The sequence below is a fragment of the Rhinopithecus bieti genome, unplaced genomic scaffold (assembly GCF_001698545.2).
Source record: "Rhinopithecus bieti isolate Rb0 unplaced genomic scaffold, ASM169854v2 scaffold_30337, whole genome shotgun sequence".
NCBI classification, from domain to species: domain Eukaryota; kingdom Metazoa; phylum Chordata; class Mammalia; order Primates; family Cercopithecidae; genus Rhinopithecus; species Rhinopithecus bieti.
Window position 1 is genome coordinate 831,449 of NW_016813238.1, and position 8,821 is coordinate 840,269.

The following is an 8,821-nucleotide window of genomic DNA, read 5'->3' on the forward strand; positions in this document are numbered from 1 at the left end:
GGTTGAGAAGTCTTTTTTTGAATTGGCCCCTTGCCCGGCCGGGGCCGGGCACACACACACACACACACACACACACACACACATTTTCTTTATCCAGTCATCCACTGATAGACACCGAAGTTGGTTCCCTATCTTTGCTATTGTGAATAGTGCTGTAATAACATATGAGTGCAGGCATCCTTTCGATATGATTTCTTTTTTCTTTCTCTCTCTTTTTTTTTTTTTTTTTTGAGATGGAGTTTTGTTCTTGTTGCCTAGGCTGGAGTGCAATGGCGCAATCTCCGCTCACTGCAACCTCCGCCTCCTGGGTACAAGTGATTCTCCTGCCTCAACCTCCCGAGTAGCTGGGATTACAGTCATGTGCCACCACGCCCGATTAATTTTTTTATTTTTAGTAGAGATGGGGTTTCTCCATGTTGGTCAGGCTGGTCTCAAACTCCCAACCTCAGGTGATCCACCCGCCTCAGCCTCCCAAAGGGCTGAGATTACAGGCGTGATTGTAATCAAGTGCCTGGCACTTTTTGGTGTGATTTCTTTTCCTTTGGGTAGATACTCAGTAGTGGGATTGCTGGATTGAATGCTATTTCTAGTTCTTTGGGAAATTTCCATATTGTTTTCCATACAGGCTGTGCTAATTTACATTCCCATGAATAGTGGCCCCTTTTACCACTGTTTTTTGGTTTTACCAAAACAAGCTTTTTGTAGGAGTAAATAGAGTGAGAACTCACTCACCCCTAAGGAAGGGCATTAATCTATTTATGAGGAATCTGCCTCCATGACCCAAACACTTTGAGAACTTTGGGATCAGATTATAACATGTGGTTTGGGATCAAAGTATAACATGTGGTTTTGAAGGAAAACATCCAAGCCATAGCAGACACCCCAAATACTAAAACTCAGACACCAGATTTTTTTTTTTTTTTTTTTTTGAGACGGAGTCTTGCTCTGCCGCCCAGGTGCAGTGGCCGGCTCTCAGCTCACTGCAAGCTCCGCCTCCCGGGTTGACGCCATTCTCCTGTCTCAGCCTCCCGAGTAGCTGGGACTAGAGGCGCCCGCCTCGTCGCCCGGCTGGTTTTTTGTATTTTTTAGTAGAGACGGGGTTTCACCGTGTTCGCCAGGATGGTCTCGATCTCCTGACCTCGTGATCCGCCCGTCTTGGCCTCCCAAAGTGCTGGGATTACAGGCTTGAGCCACCGCGCCCGGCGACACCAGATTTTTTAAAACAAAATTATGAATGCTTTAGAACAGATTAGGATAAATTATGAGAATCTGTTATAGCTTTGGAATGTGAAGGCATTCTTAATATTGAAAGATCATAAGATAAAATATTGAGAAATTGAACACCATTGGGTTTTTAAATTTTTTAAAAAACAAAATGCAAAGATAAAAGATAGATTTAGAACTTCTGTTCATCATAAGATACAATTCAGAAAATGAATACTCAAGCTGTCAACCGGCAAAAACATTTGCAAACATATCTCTAACAACATAGTGTGAGATATATGAAGAGCTCCAACAACTAAATAACAAAATCCCAAAGCCTCTAATAAAAGTGGGCAGAACATTTGAACAATGCGTTTACAAAAAGTGATTCATGAATGTTCCAACAACATTCTGGGAATCATGCTTGCAAACCTTTCTGACTAATGAAACTGAGCATCTTTTCATGTGCTTATTGGCCATGTGCACATTATCTTCGTAGTCTCATTTTTAAGTCAATTTAGGTAACCTTTTCCATCACTTGCAGCCTAGAGCCCTAACTGATTCAGGGAGTATATTTCATCTCAGAGAAAGAGTTTCCATGTTCTCTATTTCTTGTAAACATGTATTCTTGAAGAAACTTTATAACACTCATACACAGAAGTGTACAAATCATCTGTCTATTCCTCAATATATTTTTGCACAATAAGCAAACCTATATAATCTGGATCAAGAAGAAAAAACAGGCACCTCAGAATCAATCTCATGCTCACTCCTGGTCAGTATGCCCCCTCCCAAACTTTTAACGTTATAGATTAGTTTTACCTATTTAAAAACTTTATATAAATGGAACCCTACCTACCATGTGTCCTGTTTGTGGCTGTGTCTTTTCATTCAGCAGTTTGTAAAATTCATCCATGTTGTTGCTTTTAGCAGCACTGTGTTCTTTTATATTGCTGTGTGATGTTCCATTGAACAAATATAATTTATCCATTCTATTATTGATGGATGTTTGAATGGACTTAGTTTTTGGCTATTAGAAATAATAATGCTGCTGTGGCTGGGTGTAGTGGCTCATGCCTGTAACCGTAGCAGTTTGGGAGACCGAGGAGGGAGGATTGCTTGAGACCAAGAGTTCAAGACTAACCTGGCCAACATAGTGAGACCCCCATGTCTATTCTTTTTTTAAAAAAGAAATAGTGCTGCTGTGAACATTCATGTATGTATTTTCGACTACTTCTGAGGTAGGACGCAGGACTTGACTCCAGAGGTGGGGCTTGGCCACTGAAGCAAATTGAGGACTAGCTAAAACAGGGTCAGGGTGGAAGCAGCTTTCCATCAAACACACCCACCAGTGAGCCATGTCAGTTTACCATTGTCATGGCAACATGCAGGAATTACTGCTCCTTTTCATGGCATTGACCCAATGACCCAGAAGCTACTACCCTTTTCCTAGAAATTTCAGCATAAACCACCCCTTAATCTGCATGCAATTAACAGTAGATATAAATATGACTGCAGAACTGCCCTGAGCTGCTGCTCTCTGCGCACTGCCCATAGGGTAGCCCTGCTCTGCCAGAGCAGTCACAGAGCTGTAACACTGCCTCTTCAATAGAGCTGTCTTCTTCCACCACCAGCACACCCTTGAATTCTTGAATTCTTTGCTGGGTGAAGCAAAGAACCCTCCTAAACTAAGCCCCAATTTGGGGCTTGCCTGCCCAGCATCACTTCCAATATCATGGAAATTTTCAGTGATGCCTACTATGAGGTTTATTGCTTAACTTTTCACATTTAGGTCTGTAATTCTCCTATTGATTTGCATGTCTTTTGTAGATTTATTTCGTGTTTATTGATGCTACTATAAATCCTCCAAAGGGATTTACCTTTGGATGTAGAAGGCAGCTAGGATGGGAAAGCATACTTTATTCTGAGACTAATGTAAGTCAGAGTCATGCTTCACTCTTTTTGAAGGCTGGATATCTCCTGTTGTCCTTATTTCTGGGATATTGGCTTTCAGACGTTTTACATGAAAGCCTGAGTATTTGCTGGGGACCCTCTTCATTAACAGGTCCTGACTCTGAATTTTTTTCTCACCAGCCCCTGAAATTGCTGAAAAGCTCTTCTCGGCTTCTCTCCCTCAGAGCCACAGTTTTTTATTTAGTATTTCAGAAGCCACTTATGAATCAGTAAAAGTTTAAAGGGGAAAAGAAGTACCTGAGTCAGGCTCATTTCTTAACACTTCCTCTTCCATCTCCCTAAGAAATTGGACCTTCAGTTCTTGGCTTCATAGTTAACACTTGATGCTTGCAAACAGGTGTTTTAAAGAATATTTTATGCAACTTTTCTAGATTTTCCTGCAGGAGAGTTGATTTGATAAGTAGCTTATCTATCATTTCTGGAAGTGAAAGCAGTGGCATACTGTAAAATTTATAATTGTTCCTTTAGGGAAAAATAAAATTTTAATTTATAGTCTTTATTGATTTGCATGCTGTGAATGCTCTCACCATGGCTGATTTTGAGTAACCAATGTGACATCATTGAACACAAAGTGGAGACTATCACATGCTGGTACAGTCAAGCTCTGACACACCGAAGAGTTGATATCTCATCCCGGGTGATTTTGTTATCTTCTCCAGTACACGCCAAGGTTATGGAAAATGGTTCCTATTCTATTCCATCAATATCCCTATGCCTAGGTGTTGAGGACCCCACCCTCTGCCTGAGTGTTTGTATATGAGGGCAGTTTATGAGTTAATGGGGTCATTGGAATGGCGCCTAGCATTGACATTGTGAAGAAGTGAAAAGGTTGTATGAACTTGAAAGGAAAGGCAGAAAGCTGCAGTTTTGTACATTTTCTGCTGAAAACAAACTCCTGTTGATCTATAGGGAAAGGAAGGGGGAGAAGTACAAAGTTGAACTTCTGGATCTTAGCTTTTTTGGTTCTAATTTAGGTGACAGTTATAGTTATTGTTATATTTTTGTGGAATTTGTTCAATCAGCAAGCACACAAAAAAGTATTAAAGAAGATAAAACTTTATTATCCAATATGCAATTAGCCAGTGTGGTAGTGCACCACCTGTATCCCAGCTACTTGGGAGGCTGAGGCAGGAGGATCACTTGAACCCAGGAGGCGGAGGTTGCGGTGAGTTGAGATCGCGCCACTGCACTCCAGCCTGGGCAACAGAGTGAGACTCTATCTCAAAAAAAAAAAAAAGAAAAAAGGAAACAGTTTTAAAAGACAGGATTCTTCAGATGTTTTAAAGAATATTTTATGCAGCTTTTCTGGATTTTCCTGCAGGAGAGTAAATATTCATTTTAGATACATACACCATGGAAGGTTGAGTTATAAGCTGATGCCCATATCTCTGTTTTCTGCTGCGTAAGTCCTGTATCAAGCCCTCCCCTTTAGTAAGTCATGTCACTGGTGAGCAGCAACTATCTGGGCCAGAGGCACAGGAGTAAAAGAATATACCAAGACAGTTGTAGGTAAAGAAAGGCAGATTTATTAGAGAAAGTAGGAAAATGTGTTACCAGGTTGCAATGGCCAGTATCAGCAAAAGAGGTGCTGACTTCCATGAGACAAAGGCTTGCTGAGGATTCTATAGAGTGGAACCTGGGCTAACTGAAAACAAGGTGACAGGCTAACTTGCATTTCTCTGTCAGCTGAGGTGTCTGATAAATTGAGGGTTTGATGGCAAGCAAGAAGTTTGTGAGTTATGCACATTATCTGTGCAGGAGGACAATATGTCCTGGGCTATAAAGAAAAGCAGACCTGTAGCTTATCTTCCTCTTTCTGTTCCTACGTCCTGGACCATGAAGGAAGGCAGACCTGTAGCTTATCTGCTTTATCTCTTTGCTTCCCCCGGTCCTACCAGCCTGACTCCTTTTCCCTAATTACGACTCCTCAAGAATTAGGCAGAGATAATACTCATTTTCATAATGTACTGGAGAACACAGAACAAAACCACCCGGGATGAGATATCAACCGTTTGGTGCATCAGAGCTTGACTGTACCAGCATGTGGTATTCTCCACTTTGTGTTCAACGATGTCACATTGGTTACTCAAAATCAGCCATGGTGAGAGCATTTACAGCATGCAAATCAATAAAGGCTACAAATTAAAATTTTATTTTCTCTAAAGGAACAGTTATAAATTTCACAGCATACCACTGCTTTCACTTCCGGAAATGACAGGCTGGTTATCAGACCAACTCTCCTGCAGGAAAATCTAGAAAAGCTGCATAAAATATTCTTTAAAACATCTGAGGAATCCTGTCTTTTAAAACTGTTTCCGTTTTGTTTGTTTTTTGTTTTTGTTTTTTTGAGATGGAGTCTCGCTCTGTTGCCCAGGCTGGAGTGCAGTAGCGCGATCTCAGCTCACTGCAACCTCTGCCTCCCAGTTCAAGTGATCCTCCTGCCTCAGCCTTCCAAGCAGCTGGGATACAGGTGGTGCACCACCACACCTGGCTAATTTTATATTTTCAGTAGAGATGGCGTTTCACCATGTTGGTCAAGCTGGTCTCGAATTTCTGACCTCAGGTGATCCACCTACCTCGGCCTCCTAAAGTGCTGTGATTACAGGTGTGAGTCACCACACCCGGCATAAAAACTGTTTTCTATACCACTCCAGATACTCATTTTGGGATGAGCATTTCACTGGGCAAAGTGAAGCTGAATCTGGAGGACCCATGCTGGAGGCGGTGTGAGTTAGGACTGGCGTCATCTAAAGCTGTTCCTAAATTTGGAGTCTGTGATTCAGGTGAGCAAGTGCAGTCTACTCCCCATTGAAAATACGAATTGAGGGCCGGGCGCGGTGGCTCACGCCTGTAATCCCAGCACTTTGGGAGGCCAAGGAGGGTGGATCACGAGGTCAGGAGATCGAGACCATCCTGGCTAACATGGTGAAACCCCGTCTCCACTAAAAATACAAAAAATTAGCCGGGCATGTTGACAGGCGCCTGTAGTCCCAGCTACTTGGGAGGCTGAGGCAGGAGAATTGCTTGAACCTGGGAGGCGGAGGTTGCAGTGAGCCGAGATCACACCACTGCACTCCAGCCTGGGTGACACAGCAAGACTCTGTCTCAAAAAAAAAAAAAAAAAAATACGAATTGAGCTTGAGAAAAAAAATGGATTATACTGGACTATGTAAATTGCCTGTGTCAGAATTTAACAAGTCTAGTGAAACAAAATCAAACAAGGACATAGAGAATGTGAGTAACTCAAGACCAATGTAATATACATGTAGATACTCTGGTCTGTATATCAGGTTATATACTCACTGAGTCTCAGGAACATACAAAGTTCAGGTATATCCATTGCCCAAAGTAAATACTTAATGAAGTTACAAAGTAGAGACTTTATAATTTATATCCCCTCGTCACAATTCAGTAAATAGTAGGAGATAATGAAAAAATTTTCCAAAGAGCTTCACTCACTTGGAAATTTGTTAACATTTATGAATAACTTCCAGATAGAAAAGGAAACTCCTAAATGAGTTCGCAAAGTAAACTGTAAAAGAAAACAGCTCATTGGCCGGGCGCGGTGGCTCAAGCCTGTAATCCCAGCACTTTGGGAGGCCGAGACGGGCGGATCATGAGGTCAGGAGATCGAGACCATCCTGGCTAACACGGTGAAACCCCGTCTCTACTAAAATACAAAAAAAAAAACTAGCCGGGCGAGGTGGCGGGCGCCTGTAGTCCCAGCTACTCGGGAGGCTGAGGCAGGAGAATGGCGTGAACCCGGGAGGCGGAGCTTGCAGTGAGCTGAGATCAAGCCACTGCACTCCAGCCCGGGCGACAGAGCAAGACCCCGTCTCAAAAAAAAAAAAAAAAAAAAAAGAAAACAGCTCACCAAAACAAAAACAGAAACAAAAAACCACGGTTACAGGAAATAGCTAAAGTTGCACATCATGTTGAAAACTTACGTATTGTCACTGGACCCCCAAGAATCTATAATCTGCTTTGTGATGCTGGGGCTGCAACTCCTCATAGACTCCTCTGCCAGTTGACTTCTCCCCCCCAGGAAAATGGGTAAACAGACACTGGTATATCCATACAATGGGTTACCACTAAAAAGTAAGATGGAATGAACCATGGATGTATGCAACAACACAGATTAATCTAAAATCAGTATGCTGACCAAAAGAGAGCACGGTCACACACACACATGCAAGACTACATGAGTCAATTTACACGAAATTCTAGAAATGGCAAAATTAACCTATAATGTTTCTTTTCGTTTGTTTGTTTTGTTTTGTTTTGTTTGAGACGGAGTTGCTCAGACTGGAGTGCAACGGTACGATCTCGGCTCATTGCAACCTCTGCCTCCCAGGTTCAAGCGATTCTCCTGCCTCAGCCTCCTGAGTAGCTGGGACTACAGGTGTGTGCCACCACGCCCAGCTAATCTTTTGTATTTTTAGTTGAGACAGCGTTTCACCATATTAACCAGAATGGTCTCAGTCTCCTGACCTCGTGATCTGCCCGCCTCGGCCTCCCAGAGTGCTGGGATTACAGGTGTGAGCCACCGCGCCTGGCCATAATCTATAATGTTTAATATATTTAATAGTGGTTGTTTGATCTATTGATCAATGGTCATAGATCAATGTTTGTTTGGGGCTAGATATATGGAGGGATTGAGAGGGAAGGGGCAAAAGGAAATTTTGAGGAGATGGAATATTCTTATATCTGTATCTTAATTACCTTGTTAGGTGCTTAAGAGCATGCATTTGTCAAAACTTACTGAGCTCTATATTTAAAATGGATACATTTTATTTTACATGAATTTTACCTCCAACATTTGATTTGAAAAAAAGCGAAGCAAAGGTAGAAAGAATATCATTCTAAAATCACTGTTTTATGAAAAGATCTTGCTACATAGATGAAATTGACCATAATGGCAGAGAAGGCCAGATTTTCTTTATAATTGTTGTAACAGTTTTTAAACATGAAAAAGGTTCACTTAGAAAACAATACTAAGGTAGGGGCATGGTAGAGAACGGGAAGATGGTCAGTGGGGAGGAGCAGAGTAAGAAGAGAGCAAAGACACAAGCACCCTTGTGTGCAGAAAAGGCATGGTGAACATAGGGGTAAAAATCACTAGCCCTTCTCAGAGCAATTCCACCATTCTCTGAAGGAAAGTCCATGGACCATGAGAATCCCCCACCTTCTGGGACATATATCTGGACTGTGGGACTTTGTTTTTTTGTTTGTTTGTTTTTTGAGAGGGAGTCTGGCTCAGTCGCCCAGGCTGGAGTGCAGTGGCACGATCTCGGCTCACTGCAAGCTCCACCTCCTGGGTTCACGCCATTCTCCCGCCTCAGCCTCCCAAGTAGCTGGGACTAGAGGTGCCCGCCACCACGCCCAGCTAGTTTTTTGCATTTTTAGTAGAGACGGGGTTTCACCGTGTTAGCCAGGATGGTCTCGATCTCCTGACCTCGTGATCCGCCCACCTCAGCCTCCCAAAGTGCTGGGATTACAGGCGTGAGCCACAGCGCCCGGCCTGGACTGTGGGACTTTGACCCGTGTTGGATCAGCCAGATCCCCTTTCCCTAGAGCAGTTTGTCAGCACAGGAAGAGAACAGCTCAGCCCTTGGAGACAGAGTCATTTATGGGTAGGATGCCC